Raw genomic sequence first — 21,351 nt, 5'->3', positions numbered from 1 at the left:
GCTAAACCGCTTCCTTTCTCAACCTTTACCTTTGGCATCTTCCCCTTCTCCCTGAAGCCACAAAAGCCACCTTATTCTTTTTAAATTGTTTTTTTTTTTTCTCTTTTGGTTTACCTATGACCGAACTAGTTAAGGAAATGCAAATTTTAGTTTGTTCTCGGAGGTAAAACTGGGTGAGGAAAAGATAAAAATACCTTCCCCTTTCCTGTAACCAAAGTGTACCATATTATACTTTCTCTCTCTTTTTTCTTTTATAATGAGGGAACTACAGCAAAAATATGAAGTGGAAAAGATTTACTGACAGTATCAGAATTGAGTAAGGCATGCCCAGCAACACTCATCCATGTGCCTCCCCCCAAGAACTGCATTCTAAAAGACACGCCAAAAATAAAATAGATAACCAACAAGAAAAAAAAAAAAAAGACATGCCAATATGCCCACATGTATATTTACAAAAGTATATGTGTGGAAACATTTACATTTGATATGATAATTTAGGTGGAGGAAATCAAAGTGAACTACTACCAAAACTGGGATCAACAGACAGTATGGGAAACCAGAATCCAAAGACAATCTTCTATTTTTTCCTTTAGTCATAAAAATCTTTCCAGAAAAATCAATCACTTAATAGTTGGCTACCTCCCCTTACCACTCTTCTGAATTTAAAGGCAAGAAAAATGGAAAATATGCAAGAAGTTTTAAAAAAAAAAGCTGTAAAGGACCTAAGGAGATCTAAAAACTCAGAAATCCATCCCTGACCAGTGACATTGGCTGCAGAGCACTTAGTGTATATGCAGATGGACAGACAGGCTGTGTGTCCATCCTTACCCCTGCGGTTGTCACATTTGACACCTTCCTACCTTCATTCAATGGGATGTTACGAGAAACAATCTCAAAACACACATACACACCCCAAAAAACATTAATTGCCTCACAAAAAGGTAGTTTTTTCCCCTGCACAGAGTAACTAAGTGAAGTTTACAGTATAAGTAGTCATATTATGCCATCCTTTACAGCACGTCCAAGAAACAGAATATTAGCATCATTTACCCATCTAGTAAGTGTTACTAATTCTCACTGCATCCCTGATAATAAAACATTGGTCTTTGAAGTTGGAAGGTCCTTAAAGATCATCTAATTCATTTTTTTCTCTCTACCGAGGAAGATGAGAGAGGTAAAATGACTTACCGAGGTCATACAGCTTTCTGAACTGTTTATCTTCTTCAGTAGATGCAAAGAGCTCAAAACAAGGAACTGCCAGGGACATAATAGAGAATAGCTAGCAAAACTAAAAGATGAAGAATTGTACTTTCGGACAAGCTTTCAGAAGAAGGAAAAGCTCTGGTCATTTTCTTCATCCCTTCTTTTTCACTTCCCAGCCCCTCACACACCCAGCCAGCCCCAGCACCATGCTTCGGAGTGATCAACCACTGCCTCCCGATTGCTCTCCAGCGCCCGGTATGGTGAGAGGGAGAGATGAGAGGGGAAAACAGGACACTGGCTGTAGGACATAGAGGCACCCAAGATGCAGTCCAAACCATGCTTCAGAAAAATGGCAGGATCCCTACAGACTGAGCTCTCCATCAAATATTGATAAGGTAGTTCATTTCTCTGAGAATCCATAGCTCATCGCAGGGTAGCATAGAGCAGAGCAGCTCAGGGTTTAACAGAGAGCAATTCTTCCAATGAAAGAAAGGAAGGGAGAAGAAGAGAGAAAAAAACTCATTTTTTTTGTTTTTCATTCAGTCTCCTGATATAGAACCTTATTGTTTCCCAGTATTAATATTAATAGTCTCCTCTTACCGAATGGGTTGGTTGGAGCTCGGTTGGTGCCTATTAGGACTGATCATTCTCTGGACAAATTAGAAACTGCCTTTAGGAATTTTGAGGGAAAATTTTTGGAAGGTCTTTTTTTTTTTTTTTAAATGGTGATGTTATATCTTCTCGCATGTAATTTTTTATTAACTTAGAAATTTTTTGTAGTAATAAAAAATTTGTATTCTGGTCTCTTAAAGTAGTTGCCAATAACAATGAAAGCTTAACAAGTAAGTTGTGTTTATTTCTAAAATATATTTTAGAACGTCCTCTTGATACAAGAGGACTCGGAGCTCTCTTATTAAATAGTTATAAAGAGACACTTGAGTTCCCTTACTTCCCACCCAATCTGTTCAAAAAAACTTTATTATTATTATTATTATTTTTTTACCCCTGGCCTAACCACCCACTATCTACTTTCTGCCTGCACCAAAACTTAAATCTCCTTTGTAGTCTCAGTCATGTGTCCAAGGAATCAACTTTAGAAAGGCAAAGGTACATTTTTTTTTTTTTTAAGAAAAGAAAGCTATTTGATGATTAAGATTTGATTTATGGGGCATTAAGTCCAACGCTGGGGAAACTTCAGTAGAGGTGATATATTAATTAAGGCAGTAAAAACTCAGCCATCTTAAACCTTCATCCCTTTCACCTCTTCAGTTAGCTATTCAGTTAGGCTCTTACAAGGAAATGAACTTCATAGAAACACAGAAGTTGAGGCAGCCAAATAGCCAACCTTCCCCCACAGTTCACTCTGTGGCAAGATACTTCAGTGCAGGGCATTTAGACAAAAATGCTTCTGGTTATCACAGATACCTTTGTGCTCAGGGGTTTCTCATGATTTTTAATACCCTACAGGACAGTATCCCCTAAAAAAAAGGAAGCATGAGAAGCAAACAGAAACGGAGTACATTAAGCTGAGAGCTGAAAAAAATTAAAAGCCCTCTGGAAACCCCCACTTTGGGGGTAATTCGGAACCTTGCTACCTTGTCAATGGACACTTGCCCTAAGGTTCATCATCACCCCCAAAGACAAGTTGTCAAAGTAACTCAACTCGTTCACTTTTCACATTTTATAAATAGACTGGGATTGGAGAGGGAAGCACCCAAAGTGATGCAACCAACAGGTTGAAAAATCCAGAACTTCTTCTTCCTGTCTGGGTCTCTTTTCTAGGCCCTGGATTTCACCTTTCCAAAATGTTTAACTATCCATTACCTCAGTTAAACCTGTAAGGAAACCTCTGTGGCTCATCGAGTTATCCCCATTCTCCGGACAAAGAAATAAGTTTACACCAAGAGTCACTGCCAGACTCAGAATTAAAGTCAGATCTCCCGGACACACTGGAGAAGGAAATGGCAACCCACTCCTGTATTCCTGCCTGGAGAATCCCATGGACAGAGGAGCCTGGCACTGGGCTACAGTCCATGGGGTCTCAAAGAGCTGGACACGACTGATGGACTAACACTCCTGGACACCGAGTCAATGCTCTCCTAACTGACAACTGAAAGCAATAGTCTCTGTTATTTAGTGTCAACATTTGAACTTCACATATTATTTTTCTTTGATATTCCAATTTTTTAAAAAAGCTAACAAAATTTTTAAAATCCTCTTTGAATTGGAGGGCAGACGAAATACAAATATTCCCTCGAAAAAAAGAATTTCAACACTGCAACATCCCTACTTGGAGAAGGAAATGGCAACCCACTCCAGTATTGTTGCCTGGAGAATCCCATGGACAGAGGAGCCTGGTGGGTTACCGTCCATCGGGTCACAAAGAGTCAGACATGACTGAGCGACTAACGCACAACATCCCTACTAAACAGTTATGGAGAATGTATTGATTTGTAAATTTCCTCTGGATCTCATTTGCCATGGCTGGGAAGCCCAACCCTATGGGCTTTCCTATTTTATAGTGATCCTTTAATACAGAAAAGAACGTGCAGTCACAAGGAATTCACCAAATAAACTGGTATAAAGCCTATCGAGCCTGTGGGAGAGATAGTATGTCCTTCTGTGCTGAAAAAGTGAAAGTGTTAGTAGCTCAGTTGTGTCCAACTCTTTGCGATCCCACAGACTGTAGCCCCCACCCCCACTCCCACTCCCACTCCCACTCCCACTCCCACCCCCACCCGCTGCCCCGGCTCCTCTGTCCATGGAATTCTCCAGGCAAGAATACTGGAGTGGGTTGCCATTCCCTTTTCCAGAGGATCTTCCTAACCCAGGGATCAAACCCAGGTCTCCTGCATTGCAGAGAGATTCTTTTACTTCTCAGCAGATGTAGAGAAAAGTGATAAGGAAGAAAGAAGAGGGAAGAGAGAGGAGGAAACTTCACCGGGCAGACTCCACAGACTCCAAGAATGGGACTCCCAGAGGGTTTGGAGTGCCTACTGGTCAACTCTTCTAGGGACAGTGTACTTTTACATTGGTTAGGGTGACCTAATAGATGTAAAAACGCAGAGAGAAAATTGAACAAAGACGAAGGACAAGTAAAAATATAAGAGTAGCTTTCCCAAGGTACATTTAGAGATAATGAACTAGACTTATTCCTGTTACAAACAAACAAAAAAATGACATAGGATCATAATTTGAATACCAAGATGTTACAGGACCCCATTAGAATCACTTGACACTGCTCATTCGGAAAATTATAATATTATAAAAATTACTATATTTTGTTGAGAAGTCTAGGTCATTTGTTCAATGCAAAGGGATTGCAAATAGGCTTTGTCAGAATTGGCGGTTATTAGATCTTTCCAGGTTTGTAGATAGAAAGGAATAAAGATGTTTCTTCCTTTCTCCTCCATCCCACCCTCCTCCACCCATTATCCGTGTTTCTCCAGAAAAATAGTCCTGGGTAAATCAACTTCCGATTCTATCAACGTTAAAAAAAAAAAAAAGTATGGCTGGGATCATGTTTGGCCAAGTAACTACTTTATAACAATTACAACAGTGGACCCAGACATCAGGTGAAATATTATGAGATTAATGGTATGGATTATCAATAAAGAAGAGTGACATTCTTAGGTGCTCATTTAGATAGCTCATAACACTTTTGATTAAGCCAGTTAAACGACGTTGCAAGTCAACAATACTTGTTTGAAAATTACTTAGATGAATCGCGGAGCTTTTTAAGAGAGGTTTGGGATAGTCTACGGATGGCATAATGTAGTATCACAGCTTAGTTAGAACCATGAATACAATAAATATACAAAACCAAAAGAATATACATGTATGCTTCCATGTATTTATTCATTTGTTATTTCTTTGGTTATGGTTATAATACAGGTTTTTTTAAAAAAGGAGGGGGGATTGGAAAGTTCACATGGCTCTGGAGACTAGTTCTAACCTAGCCAAATGTGTATTAGGACACAATGTTTTTAAGTCGAAGCCTGAAAAACTGCAAGATGGTGAAGTGGTCTTCTTGTTCATTTTTATTAACATTTATATTTGCACGATGTATTCTTTTTGGGTAGCCAATTTCTTTTTTATCTGTGAGTTGTGAGCCAGTGCTCATCTGAATACCTAACACATCCTGAGAATTAAAAATGCTTCTAAAATTCCATTATCAATCGTGATAGTGAAGAGTGATCAAGACCAGAGGGTCTGCTTGTTGTTGGTTTTATTAACATGTGGATAGCAAAAGAAATGTAGTCAATAGTCTGCCAAGCTTGAACCAGTAATGTCACTGAGAATGCTCAAATCTATTTTATTTGGGGTAAGTTTCAAACAGAAAGCTCTTCAGTAAAATGGGATATCACTATAAAAACAAAACATAAGAAGCTAATAAAAAAAGAAAATTAAAATGTTTTATTTAAAAAAGGAAAGAAAATTCTATTGAAATGGGATCCAATTTCTCTAGTAATTTTAAAAAAATCATTGCTTTGCAATATTTATTTTATGTGGTATGTTGCAGACATTTTAAAACATAATTTTATATTTCTTCTTTTTTAAAAGTAGATTTATAATATTGTATTGGTTTAAGTGTGCAGCAAAGTGATTCTGTTATATATACATATATTATTTTTTCAGATTATTTCCATTATAGGTTATTATAAAGTATTAAATATTATTCACTGTGTTATACAGTAAATCTTTCATGGTTTTATTTCTCCTTATGTAGTATTTGTAAAAAAATATCATAAAGACAAAAGCTTCTGGACTAATATTGAGAGTTTAAAATATTATTATTACCTATATTATAACTGGCAAAAAGAAAAATTTGCCACTGTTTTTCAATTCTTTCTAATAATACTTTGAAAATACGGATAAGATTTTTTTAATGTTAGGCAAAATTAAAACTTCTTAAAGATTTATTGACAGAAAACAACAAAATTCTGTAAAGCAATTATCCTTCAATTAAAAAATAAATAAATTTTAAAAAACTTCTTATATTTATCATGATCAAGAGTCTAAAAAGGTTAGAATTATGTCAGAATTCTTTCATCAAAATTTAGAGAGGAATATCATTTAGAATATCTGAAATTATGTTTTAGAAAGAGATGCAATTTACTTATTAAGCTTTCATTGATACTGGCAATTACTCTGAGACCAGAATATAGATTTTTTAATACTATGAAATTTTTAAGCTAATTAAAAATTATATGCTAACAGATATAGCATTACTATTTTTAAAATGTTTTTGGTATTTCATAAAGGCATAATAGTAAATAATAAAATAGTAAAATGACATTTTAGGGTTATTTTTTAATTGCCATTTTAGTTTTCTCTATGGTTCCTATTTTATATCACTATAAATACTTTGTTAAATCATGTTATTTTAACTCAAAAACACATGTAGATTATTTTTTCTTAAATACAGTTCATTGTAATTGAGTCAATTTTGTTTTCAAATCAAGGACTAATACTTAAACAGAAATTCAGGAGATAATAGGGCTTATCCCTAACATTTTTCTTAATGTTGGTATAACTCCATATAATTATTATAAAACCAGTTACTGTGTTTTTATAATGTCAGTATTTCTGTATGAAAACCAAAGATCTGCACAGGACTCTGTTGCCTGCATGAAGCCTCACAACCGGATGTTTGTAAGCATCAGGTAGCCGAGAACCGAGTTGTTTAAGCTTTGTGCATCTTCTAAAAAAACCAACCTATCCCTCTGTAACTTTCAGAATTGTGAGATTAATTCATCAAGAAAGTAAAGCAAAGTAAACGCAACTGGTTAGCCATAGATTTGAAGGTTCTAAAACTGTATTAAAATTTCCCTCCTTATTGATTCTCTGTGTGGCAGCTCCTACATTCTGTGTAATACCCATTTTATTATTATTTTCACCCCATAGAACTTGTAATATTTATTTTTATAGCAATGCAAATACTTAGTTTGGTAAGATAAGATTATGAACCATGTTTTGAGTTACCCTTTGCATCAAAATTGTAATCTGCTGTATCTGTTTCATTTAAGCCTAAGAACTGGCAAAATAGAAAGTTGAAAAATAATGGTATTATTTTCCTTTGGAAACGTTACTTATTTTACTACAGGTCTCAGATAAAATGAAAATAACTTTGTCTTCTGAAATTACTGTTTTAGTAATTTTAAAAACTAAAATGCAAGAAATCTTCAATATGCCATATGGTTTCTGTTTCTTGCTGCTAGTTCATTTATCTGTGAAAATAGAAATGCATCATTTTTATATGCATTTTAAAAAACCAATAAATAAATATGTGATGAATTCTAGAATTTATACTTTATATTTAAAATTTATAAATAAACTGAAGTAAGTAAAATGTTTATATTCCAACTAAAAGTTACAAAAATCTGAGCAATAAAATATCAACTTACTTTAATATTTGGCACTCAAAATAAAACTTTGTTATTCTGCTTTATAAATCTAAAAAGAGTTTGACTAAAACAATTAAAAATTTTTTATATCTTGTTAAAATTGCTTTTGGTATTTAGTAAATGTTTTTAAATAGAATTTCTGTTCTGAATGTATACTTTCCCATTATTTTATAAATAGATACAATGCAGTTTTTTTAATTTCAGTTTTTCAAAACTTGAAATTAAAAAATCTTAAACAGTTAATACTTTCTTGGCAACTCCTTGCTTTTCATAGAAATAAAACTTTAATGAAGTTATCTCATCTTCCTTTCAAATATTAGTATTTCGAATATCAAGGATTTAAAAGTTTAAAAAGCAGAGGAAGAGTTTTCAATATTTACAATAATGTTATTCCTAAACTAAAAGGCTTATGAATTAAAAATAATTTGTATTAAAATTTAAAAATTACCAATGATTTCTTATGGAAGAAAATACAAAATTATATTGCTTTTTAACAGTATCATATGTTAACTATCAGTCCAAACTTGTTAATTTTGGTCTTATATTTTTTGAATTATTAAAGACAGATTTCAGGACTATGTTGGCAGTGAATTTCTATAGTTATCAATTATGATTTCATAAAAATGTTCCAACTTGGCAAAAATTATAGCAATGTAATTTACAAGGATAACATCTTTCTATAATTTGGTTCTTTCCTTTAAAATAAGGTTTAGGTAAACATATGATAAAATGTCTTACATGCTTTCAACATATTTATAAGCTATGATTCTCAACAAAATATATTTTAGTCCTATCTTCTTTTTTTTCTAAATTATAAAACAATTGCCAAACTGATTGTTAATAAACAAAATTTAATTTTTTCAGATTATTTTAGAATTATCTAGTTTTACTTTAATTCTGAAAATACATGAAATTAAAAAAAAAATGCACATCATTTTAACAGTTACTATTAGTTTAACATTTAGGGATTAAGGCCAGTATTTGCCACAGGCTTTATAAAAGCTTTATAAAAAAAGTTTAAAGTATTAATCATGCCATCTTGAAAAAAATCTTCAAATACGACAAAACTGTAATGGAAGATCCTAAAAGTTAAATTTGAGGAAGTTTTAATTTTTGGTTTTGTTTTGTGAATAGACAACAGCCATTTCATGTATGATTTGGAATCATTGTTTTGATAGTTTTTGTTTGTAGAAGAACTGTCTTTTAAATTTTGTGTGTGCCTGAACCTTCTTTAAAGCAGTATCGGAATTAATATGATTCTGTTGAATGTATTCCATTAGTCTATATTTGAAAAAAGTGAGATAGATAATAAGCTTCCTTTTAATATTTATTTAACTATTCCTGGTTTAAAGATTATGCTTCTAATTTTCTAATAGGATGTATGACAGGCCTTTGCAGTAGTAATTTCTGGCATGAATGGATTTCAAACTTCAAATAATTTAAATATCTGATATATTTCATGGACTATTAATCTACTCAATTTTTACTTTGAAAATTACATGCCAGTTCAGTTTTATGTGAACATTTTCTTTAAATTTTTAAAGTATACTTATAACGTGGGTTTTTTAAAATTTTTTTAAATATTATCTACCTTTATCTGACTGGATCAATGCAATTACTTTTGAACTTCTGAACCTTTACAATTTCATAGCTTGGCTGTTACTTTAGCATCTATCAATAAAAATACTAATGTGTACTAAACACTGGTTATAATTCCTTCCTTTATTTAAAGTGTAATTCACAAGAATATACAAATACCATGTAAACATAACCATAGGGTATCACATCCAGCTGAAGATAGCTTAATGAGTTTCTTTTGTCTTCTGGTTAAATCTTGTCATCTCATCTGAAAAATAAAGGTACTTAGAAAGTTAGACTTCAGAAAACTTTTTGGTAGGGAGAGGGGGGTCATTACAAATACAAGATTTTCTATCCCTCACAAAAATAGCTTCCAATTTTCTTGAAAGAGGATTCTCCGAGAGCTTCCTTTCTTTTCCTATAAATTATACACATTTCATTGAGTTTGAACGCACAGGAAAAAAAAATGGTCATGAAATTTCTTACTGACTCAAATCTTAAGGCCCTTTTCAGATTCTCAGACTGAAGTACAATTATCTGGTGAATTGATCAGTGAGGACAAACAATTCAGATAGTTTAGGCTCCTCAAAATTTTTTTTCAGTGAGGGGATTTTTTTCCTTTGAATTATCTGAATAATTGCTTCAACTCTTCAGTTCAATTTGCAAGTCTAGACAGGAAACTAGATTGAATAAGGCTTGGAAGGACCGTGATTTTTTGAGACTGCATTTTGAATTTAATTCTTACTATTTTCCATGTGTAACCTCACTGAATGCTTGCATTTGCGGCCTTCCAGAAATCTTGTGAAGTTTTAAGTGTTCATCCAGTATACGTATATGGTTTTAAAACTTACCAGTATCTCTTCTGCTTTTTCTCTTCTAAAAATTCACCTCAGATCTTCTTCGTGTGGCACTTACAATGAAGGAAAATATAAATTATCTCTCCTCCCCCACCCAGTTTTCGTGAACAAAGAAAAGTGTTTTTACTCTTTTATATAAAAGGAGAGAGTCTGTATTTGTGGTTTTTTAAAACATATTGCTAAAAGAATATTTAAAGATAACTCGTTTTTTGGGAAAGGAAGCAATGTAGCAATGGTTTAATTTGTTAGACACAGATTTGTTCAATTATATGTTGCTGAAACCCTTCATCAGAAAACATTATGGATCACTTCATAAGATAAAAAATAAGTTACTTTAAAAAAATCATGTTTGAAGAATGTGCAAAAAAAAAAAAAATCTAAATCTTTAACCATCATTTTTTCAAAAGGCTAAGAGTAGACTGGAAAGAGTTTAAAATGTGATTGAATGGAGGTGGTCAGTAGGTACAACCTTCCAGTTATAAGATAAATAATTACTGGAGATGTCAGAAAGAACATAAGGACTTAACACCGCTGTATGATATATTTGAAAGTTGCTAAAGGGATAAATCCTAAAATTTTTCATCACAGGGAAAAAACTTTTTATAACTATAAAAAATAGCTATTGAACTTACTGTTAATAATTTTTCAGTGTATGTAGGTCAAGTTATTATGCTGTGCACCTTAAACTTATAGAGTGCTGTATGTCAGTTATATCTCAATAAAACTGAAAAACAAAATAGTAAAAAGAAATAAAAAATTTAAAAATATGATTTATTCAGAAGTTCTAATGAATGTCAGCTTACAGCTCCAACAATTGCTATTGCTATGTTGATAAAACAAGACCTTGCATGGAATTCTTTATTTCAGCCATTTTAAATAAATTATACTCTCACTCCAGAATAAAACTTGGAAGGTAAAGCTGTAGCCACAAGACCCAAAAACCATACAATGCCTTGAATTTTGTTAATCAGTTGATCTTAAAACATGACTCTAGCAATATTATTTTTCCTTACTGTTATCGTTGAAACCCGCAAAGTACCCCTTTGACATCACAAATAGCATCTATTCACTATTAAACAAACTGAGCTAACCAAAAGGAAAAAAATATTCAAAACAGAAAAGGATTTAATCACATATCCTGTAGAACTGTTTGATTCCCTCTTGATGTTAAAATTCATGAGACTGCCTTTTTCAAAATGGTCCTTTATTAAGCCATTTTGGTTTGGGTGTACCTAGATAAATTTTTATAAGCCTTTCTTTTCCAAAAAAATTTTTCTCAAGGGGATTCATGTCTTCATTTCTTATATGATGGCTCCTTATTCATGCCCTCTTTTCTTTTCAAAGTGCATAAACTAGTAAAATCAAGGTGAAAGGACGCTAGGCTAGTAAGTCTGAAATAGCACCTTTTCAAAAAATTGCAGATTCCATCAGTTAGTTGCAAATCTTTCATTTATAAAATCCGGTCACCTTCTTTATCAGGTATCCTCTTCTATTTATCCTACAATGAATTTTCAATATTCTCACTGATAGAATGAAAGTGAGGTTCCAACTTCAGATAATAAAAGCTATTATGGGGTAGTTGGTGGCCAAGGGCTCTGAGAAGTTAACAGGGTTCAACAGGGATTAAAACAATAAGAGTGTAAAATTCCCTGCCCCTCAAACATTGTACAGGGCATTCAGTTACCTCATCCTGTTTCTTGCTTCCTAGAATAACCCATCTCTGGTTTACCTTCTCCAAGGACAGGGCTCATGCAACTTTATAAAACCACTTCAAATTGTTTAGGGTGCAAACCCGTTCCTATTTTTGGACAAAAGGAGTAAGATTGGAGCACCAGCTACAAAACTGGTGCTGTGACTCAATTAAACCTTTGATTTTCAGAAGAGAAACCTTTATAACCCAGCAGATAGAGATCAGCTAGGATAACCCATAAGCACGGAAACCATTCAGTGTGGATTTTCTGGTGTAGCCCCAATTTCATAAATTGCTATTCTTTTCAATAAAAATGAATTATTAAACATGCACTAAATGTGATATAAATTTATAGCTCTGAAAGGTATTTTCTATCTATGGACTCATAATTCAGAAAAAAAGGACATCTATCACGTAAAATATCCTCAACCAAAAAGGTGGGCAATTACTGTTACCATCAAGCTTAAGAATTTGGAAAAAATTCTTTATAAGGGATATAAAGATGAATTCTAAATTTTCAGCCCTTGGCTCCCCAAAGGGTGCAGTATCTGGTAACGAGGGTTTTCATTTTCATTTTGCGACAGATGTGTGACCACAGTTCCTTTACTCTTGATCTACCTATTATTCTACATTCATATCTGTCTGCATAACCTTAACCAATCACTTTAATCAATTCCATCAGTACTATGGGAACTAGGAAAAGGCAAGCTGGTTGTTTGACTCTAAGAAGTGGTTCGCACAAGAGACCCCATCTAGTTGGGCCATGTAGCCATCACCATCCTGCTGATGGCTGAAGGGTTCTTGATGAGTTCCTGACACAGAGAAGGAAGGAACAAGGATCTGAGCCTTCTCTTCCGTCTCATGCAACACCTGTCAACAGAGTTCTAACCACAGAAGACAGGCTCCTGCAGCAAAAGCAGAGTTCTTTGTGGATCTGAGGAACCTACACATCCCACGGAGGGGAAAGTATATTTTGGCTTTGGGGTCCAAACACTTGGCTTTTATATATTTCTGAGAAAGAGCATATGGAACTCGAATAAATCTTTTCAATATTCCTGGGGGTTTGTGTTGTTGTTTGTTTGTGTTGTTTTTAACTATCCGTCTACAAAACATCTTGATCACTGTGTTTCTAAATTTACTGCTTGTTGAGGTCCTTTTAAATTTCTATTTGAAAGTAAAAAAGAACTTGGGATTGTGTTGGTGATTTAAGGAACATTATGTCTTTGTCTCATAGACTCTGATCTTCTTTTGTCCTATAAGCAACAAATAATACTTTTTAGAATACTGGTAACCTACGTTATTATTCCTGGGTGTCTGAGTTGAATTTCTGTGCAAATGTGTTCATAACTTAAATAAAATAGCAAATCAGTGCAGCTTGGCTCAGAGTTAACAATGGATCAGAGTTGCTTCTCTTTGACTTTCAGGTTGCCCAGCTTTCAAAAACAGTTACAATCGAAAGTGGAATGGTCTGTTTGGCAGAAACCAACAACACTGTAAAGCAATTATCCTTCAATTAAAAAATAAATTTAAAATAAAAAACAAAACAAAAAATAAAGTGGAACGGTCATTCATTATACCTGATTTATGTAACATATCATATTTCATATTTTGATGGGGTACTGTCAAGAAACATAATGTGTCAAGAAATTCTAAGCTGGTTTACAAGGAATAAGTAAGTTCTGGTTTATAGGCATTTGAAAGTATTTTTCCATAACCATGTCATATAACTATTCCTTAGTTTTCCCTTTTCTTAAATGACCTCATTCTAACAATTATAACACCTCCCATGTGTATATGAATTCGGTGCTTTTACAAACATTATCTCTTTGGGTCCTCACAGTGCCGATAACAGTGTTGTTATTAGACCCATTTCAGGGTGACTAAAAGCTCAGACTCTGAAATGAAACTGATGAAAATTTGAATCTTGGTCTTCTTAGTTTTCTAGCTGTGTAACACTGAACAAGTTTCATAGACTTTCTGAGCCTCAGTTTACTCATCTGTAAAATGGAGGTGAAAATAATGCTTACTCTACAGGATTGTTGTGAGGTTTAAATGACTAAAAGTGCTTAGTATATAGTAAGTGCTCGATAAATGTTGGTGTTTAGCCAAAAGGTAAATGAAGCTGAGAGTCACTCAGAGGTGTGCCCTTGATTGGAGCCAACACCAGAACCCAGGTTTGGGACTTCAAAGTCTATGATGGAGCCGTCTCACTTTGTTTGCAAATGCAGCTGTTTTGAGTGTGACTCAGCATTGTTTACAACCACCCTTTGCCTACGTACTGATCAAACACGAAAGCACTTTTTCCTCTTAACCAGTGGACTTCAAAACCTTCCATAGATGCCTTCACAAAAGACAGTGGACAACCAGGTCTTGTCCTGGCACAGAAAAATGTAGCCAGGGTAAGTGCAGACAAATCCCTGAGGAAAAAATAGTCTACAAAGATGAGCTTCAGTAGTAGCGCATTGCCTTAGCAGGAAGCTGTAACAAGCAGTAAGCTGGCAAGAGGGATTGAAGAAAATCTCAAGGTCTTTACATCAGTGTATTTTAGTCTTTTTTATTTTATCTATTTTTTAAATTTTATTTTTTATTTTTTTGCCATGCATGGCATGTGGGATCTTAGTACCTTCACCAGGGATGGGACCAGCGCCCCCTGCAGTGGAAGAGTGACATCTTAACCACTGGGCCGCCAGGAAAGTCCCTAGTTTTTGAAACATTCTTAGTACACATGACTCAGGTATTCTGTTGGGTTAAAAGGAAAAGTGCATTGGCTTGAATGTCTGGTAAGTGCCCAGAACTTCCAAACATAATAATAGTCCCTTTAAGCCATCATATGTGTATTCTTTTCCATGTCTGTGGAGAAGCTTATAAATGAAACTCATTTAAGTGCTATAATTCTTTGAGGCTCTGTTCCTTGAGTTCTGAGTAGGGTTGTTCTCAAGAACAAAGTCCCTTATTACGACTACACACCTTGGCTCCCTCGGTGCTTTCTGAGTCATTTCAGTTAATTTATTTACCCTTTGGCTGCCTGCAGTACACGTTTGAGCCCTACTGGTATTCATGGGGAGTATGTCATAATCACAGGCAATAAAACTGCGGTCCTCTATTTTTAACCCTGGAGCTAATACCATTCCAACTCAGACGTTAATGTTCTAGGCTCTCAAGTCCTAAATTATAAAGTTTCTGGTTGAGTTCTAGTCCCAGAATCCTCAGAAACTGATGGTGATGTTTCATAATTTCAAGTTTGGTATTTTGAAAGTGGTTTGCTGGGAGAGGGATACTCTGTTTTGTATTCAGAAGAACTTAAAGAGGGAGAAGATGGAGTATAAATGTAGAAACAGACCCCAAATTTTAATTTTTTTGACTTGGCTATTAATCACTATGGGTGACTTTCAAAATAATAGCTCTCAAATATTTAACCAAAAATGTATAGTGTGAGGTGGTTCAAATTCTTTACTTGGTGAAATGACACTTGGAAGATATCTTTAATAGACACAGTATATGACAGTATTGTTGGTTTTATGGGAGGTATCAGTTGTCAAGCACCATCTGAAATTCTTCACGAAATAAACAAAAATACAGCATCAGGGTTTGAGATTCATCTTCAACCAGCAAAAGTGAAATAAAAAATTCTAACCCAAGATCTCTGAAGATGATATATATTTCTCTTGTGGAAAAAAATAATGAATATAAATAAATAAAATCAAAGCTATCTTGATGTTATTAGTCTTAGAGGAAAATCCCCTGGAACTTAGGCATCTCTTTAGATTCTTTCTTCAGCAGGAGACTCCTTCCAAAAAGAAAAGAAAAATAACAATTATATAGAATAATTGCAGAACTCTAGTTGACAAGAGAAAAAGGACAGTAGTTTTCTGATTTTCAAATGGGCCCAGGTAGATCTGTGCAAATTCAGGTCTTCCTAGTAACTAAGAGGTTCTGTTTCCCAATACAAACTCCCTCTATTTTGTTTCATAAACTGTAATGTCTAATGCAGTTTCCTTAGACATTTCAAAATATGATCTCCCCAGTACATGGCTCAATCCATGTTAAAAGATACTTAGGGAGATGATTCACTAATGAGGAACCTTGCAGACAGCAGAGAGAATAGACAGTGGTACCTCCTATCTGCGAGGACATGAGATTTTATGTCTGGAAAGATGTCTGTGGAATAGGCCCATGTAGGTCCACACTAACTGCAAGGTGTGGTTCCTGGCACTACTTCCAACCCGATTCATTGCCGTCTTCCTGCGGGGCACTGGGTGACTCAGGGCCTTGGTTTTGGCACACACAGACTTTCTCCTCTAAATTTCAAAGGCAGTTGAGTTTGACAGACACTGAACAGAGTGGTTCAATGACTCAGGGAACAACTGTTTGGTGGCCAAAGAGAAATGATCTTGCCATAATAATAGCCTGCAACCTGCTATCCATTTCCTTCTTGAAATCTCAAAGATCACAGGAAGAACTCATCCCAGGGAGATAGCAACTGGCAGGTAGAGAAGTGGAAACAAAAATCCTAGCGCGATTCAGCCGTTAGTCTCAATCAGGATACCGGCACACCCTTCCTCGTCAGAAGCAGAAACATTCAGCCTCCCGATGTGAATTACTGATGATTTAGGGAAGTGATATTTTTTTCCCAACAACTTCCTATGACCTCAAGAAAGATGGGTCATCACAACTGTCAGCTGGTCTCTCAAGCAGTCCAGATTAAGAAGATAGGCACCGAAAATCTCCTTGAGTCACTCATCAACTTTTGCCTGCACTTGAAGGTCACTTAAATATCAAAAAAAATATTGGTTACTGAAACTGATGAAACAGAAGAAGTTAAGAAGTGAAAAATCTGGACCAACAGAATGCTGGGCTCTTCAATTGTCAAGCATCTCTCACCAGCACCAAATCCCAGTGAAGTTTTTACACCTCACCAAAACTTCACATGGAATTTTTTTAAAATGTGAAAGTGAAAGTGAAAGTTGCTCAGTTGTATTCGACTCTTTGCAAGCCCATGGACTATATAGTCCATGGAATTCTCCAGGCCAGAATACTGGAGTGGGTAGTCTTTCCCTTCTCCAGGGGATCTTCCCAACCCAGGGATTGAACCCAGGTCTCCTGCACTGCAGGCAGATTCTTTACCAGCTGAGCCGCAAGAGAAGCCCTTTTAAAGTATGGGGACAGAAAAATTAAGCAAGGGAAAGGAAGAGTAATAAGATCTTTCTCTGTTCTGAAGGCAGTGCACAGGTTAAAAAGGTAGAGTTTTGGATGTAGACCACCTGAGATCAAGCCCTAATTCCTATCTATTAACTTTGCAACCTTGGGCAAATAGATAGGGAAAAAATGGAAACAGTGACAGACTTGATTTTCTTGGGATCCAAAATCACTGAGGATGGTGACCGCAGCCATGAAATTAAAGACACTTGCTCCTTGGAAGAAAAGCTATGACAAACCTAGTCAGAGTATTAAAAAGCAGAAACGTCACTATGCTCATAAAGGGCCATATAGTCAAAGGTGTGGTTTTTCCAGTAGTCATACACGGATGTGAGAGTTGGACCATAAAGAAGACTGAGTGCCAAAGAATTGAGGCTTTTGAACTATGGTGCTGGAGAAGACTCTTGAGAATCTCTTGGACAGCACGGAGATCAAACCAGTCAATCCTAAAGGAAATTACTCTGAATATTTATTGGAAGGACTAATGCTGAAGCTGAAGCTCCAACACTTTGCCCACCTGATGCTAAGAGCTGACTCACTGGAAAAGACCCTGATGCTGGGAAAGATTGAGGGCAGGAGAAGGGAGTGACAGAGGATGAAATGGTTGGATGGCATCACCGACTCAATGGACATGAGTTTGAGCAAGCTCCGGGAGCTGGTGATGGACAGGGAAGCCTGGTGTGTTGCAGTTCATGGGGTTGCAAAGAGTTGGACACAACTGAGTGACTGAACAACAAAAACAAATGGACATGTTATACCATGTCTCTGCTTCTCAGTTTTCCAATCTGTAAAATGAGGCTAATACAAGCACCTACCACAAAGGGTTGTCATGCAGATTAATTAGGTTAAAATATGAGAAGCACTTAGAACAAGGCACTCAAAAATTTAGCTAATATGACAAGAGTTAAATTTTGTTTACTTTTTAAATTATTTTCATGCTAAGCATTGTTTTTTGACTGCAAGGCCTCTAGGATCTTAGCTCCCCAACCAGGGATTGAACCCATGCCCCCGGCAGTTGAAAGCTCAGGATTGTAACCACTGGACCACCAGGGAAATTCCAATGTTGAGTATTATTTTTTAAATATAAAGGTTTGGACCCTCCCAGTGTGTCCTCCCTACTTTTATATTTACCTGATCTCTCTTTACCCCTTCTAACACTCATCTTCTCTCACTCTTACTCTCTCACACACGAATATACAAAATGACACAACCACACTGACAGGAAAAACATTAAACCAGAGTTTGTAAACAACATCTTGAATTTCACATATCACCTTGGCCATGCTCTCTGTCTGTAAAATATATATAGCTTCACATACCTTTTCAGAGATATCCCATTTCTCAAAAGTAAAACTAGAGCCATCTACAATAATCATTAATTATTAGAGAAATGTAAATCAAAACTATAATGAAGTACCACTTCACACAGGTCAGAATGGCCATTCCTCCAAAGCCTGAAAATTATAAATGCTAGAGTGGGTGTGGAGAAAAGGGAACTCTCCTACACTGTTGGTGGAATGTAAATTGGTGCAGCTACTATGGAGAACAGTACGGAGCTTCCTTAAAAAAACTAAAAAAAAAAAAAAAAAAATAGAGCTACCATACGATCCAATAATCCTACTCCTGGGCATATATCTGGAACAGACAAAAATTCTAATTTGACAAGACTACATGCACACCAATAGTCATAACAGCACTATTTACAGCTGCCAAGACATGGAAGCAACCTGAGTGTCCATGAACAGATGAAAGGATAAAGAAGATGTGGTATATTTATTCAATGGAATACTACTCAAGTCATAAAAAAAGAATGGAATTTGCAGCAATATGGATGGACCTAGAGATCGTCATACTGAGTGAAGTAAATCAGAGTGAGAATGACAAATATTATATGATATCACTTATATGTGGAATCTAAAAAATAATACAAATGAGTTTACTTACAAAACAGAAATAGACTCCAAACAGAAAACAAACTTACAATTACCAAAGGGCAAAGGTGGGGGAGGGATAGGTTAGGAGTATGGGATTAATAGATACACACCACTATATATAAAATACATAAACGACAAGGATTTACTATTTAGCATGGGAATTATATTTAATATTTTGTAATAACCTATAATAGAAAGGAATCTGAAAAAAAATATAACCAAATCACTGCTATATACCTGAAACCAACAAAATATTGTAAATCCATTATACTTCTGCTAAACCAACAAACAAAATTAGAGTCATATAAGATGGAAGGGTAAGAACAATTGAGTGTGAACCACTCCGTTGTATAGAGACTTCCATTTTCAGTCATTATGAGTGAATTTGTACTAGACTAGTTCTGCTATAAAAAAATATAAAACTGAGATACAAGTGTTCCCACTCTAGACAACAATCAGAAAACGAATGTGATCACTGAGAAAAGGAAAACACATGATGTCAGTTGCATAATCACCTTCAGCTTCCTTCCTAGAAAGAACCTTCTGGATGTGGTGCAGGAAGGGTTAACTTAATCAAAGCACTGACCTCACTGATCTGATGGGATCGTTCAGGTTTGCTTAGGTGGCTGAAATTTGTGTGTTGTATACCAGAGAGAAAGGGGCTATATAGAGAGCAAGAATCTGATAACTCTGCATAAAAGTCTCCTTGAATCTTTTACTGGAGACTAAATTATGTATGCATAGAAAAGACTCTGCAAGCCATGGCAGAGAATAATGATTAAGAAACTGTGAGCTGTGCAAAGATTCCAGATATTGCATAGGGCTTGGAGACATTGGAGGTCTGACAAATCAGAATAGGATGACTTCACTATACATACTGGGCATTGCTTGGAGATCTTAGAAGGGCAAAGACTTAGGAGTAGATCTATTCTAGCTACAGAATAAGAGTTACCCTATACCGTCTCTAAAAACATTAAAGCAAGTCTCAAAAGGATCAAGCTAATCTGTGACTAAATTAACTACCTGACAGAACAAAAGTCAACACTCCTCAAAAAAAGAAAAATAAACCACTTACAACATTGTAAAATCCACAATTTCCAGTACACTATGAAAAAAAAATCACTAGCTAAGTAAAGAAACAGAAAACTGTGACCTAGAACTAAGGTGAAAAAATAGTCAAAAGAAACAGACCCAGAGATAACACAGATAATGGAATTAGTAGACAAGAACTTTAAAACATAGTAAGAACTTAGGTGAAAACTAAACATAACAGGTAGACAGAAGAAATCTCCATATAGAAATACAAACTATAAAAAGAACCAAATGGAAATTCTACATGTAAAAATTATTATATCTGAAATTAAAATTTTACCAAATGGCCTAAACAGCAGATTGGACATTGCCGAAGAAGAGAGCAAAGAGCTTGAAGCACAGTAAGTGAAAAGATTGAAAAAAAATTAACAGATCCCAGGGATACGAGGGACAATATAAAATAGTCTAGTATAGGTGTAACTGGAGCCCTAGAAGGAAAGGAAATTGAGATTGAGTCACAGAAACTATTTGAAGACCCAATGACCAACTTTTCCCCCTTATTTGATGAAAAACATTAACCCATAGATCCTAGAAATGCAACTAATCTCAAGAAGAAAAAATAAGAGCAAATCTACACCTAGGCATATTCTAGTTATATTGCTGAGACAAAAATAAATAGAAAAAATTTAAATATCCAGGCAATCCTATACAGAGAAATAAAATTTTAAGTACTGACTTCTCATCAGAAACAATGAAAGCCAGAAGACAATGGAAGAATATCTTTAAAATGCTGGAAGAAAAATTTGGCAATCAGGAATTCTATCTCCTTTAAAAAGTGAAGGTAAAAATAAAGCATTTTTTAAGATAAAAATTGAGATGTCACTGCTGGTAGACATGCACCATAAAAAATATTAAAGGAAGTTCTTTGAGCTGAAGAATTGCACAGACAAAGGAGTGAAGAGCATCATTATATACGTGAGTAAATATAATTATTTTTATTTCCTAATTGTACAATTGCTAAGAAGTAATTGTGTAAAAGTACGGTTTATAATATATGTAGAAGTAAAATATATGAAAATACCAGATTGCAAGATTCTTGTAATATATACAAAGTGGCATCATATTAATTCATGGAAGGTTATGACAAGTGAAGAATGTAAATAATACTTCCTAGATCAACCAGAAAAAAAACCAAATAGATATAGTGAAGGGCTAACAGAGGAAATAAAACAGTGCTGCTGCTGCTGCTGCTGTCGCCTCAGTCGTGTCCGACTCTGCGCGACCCCATAGACGGCAGCCCACCAGGCTCCCCCCGTCCCGGGGATTCTCCAGGCAAGAGCACTGGAGTGGGTTGCCATTTCCTTCTCCAATGCATGAAAGTGAAAAGTGAAAGTGAAGCCGCTCAGTTGTGTCCGACTCTTAGTGACCCCATGGACTGTAGCCTAACAGGCTCC

This window comes from Giraffa tippelskirchi, chromosome 11, assembly GCF_054371585.1.
Source record: "Giraffa tippelskirchi isolate mGirTip1 chromosome 11, T2T-mGirTip1v1.2.pri, whole genome shotgun sequence".
In the NCBI taxonomy this organism is placed as follows: domain Eukaryota; kingdom Metazoa; phylum Chordata; class Mammalia; order Artiodactyla; family Giraffidae; genus Giraffa; species Giraffa tippelskirchi.
Note: the sequence above shows the minus strand (reverse complement) of the source record.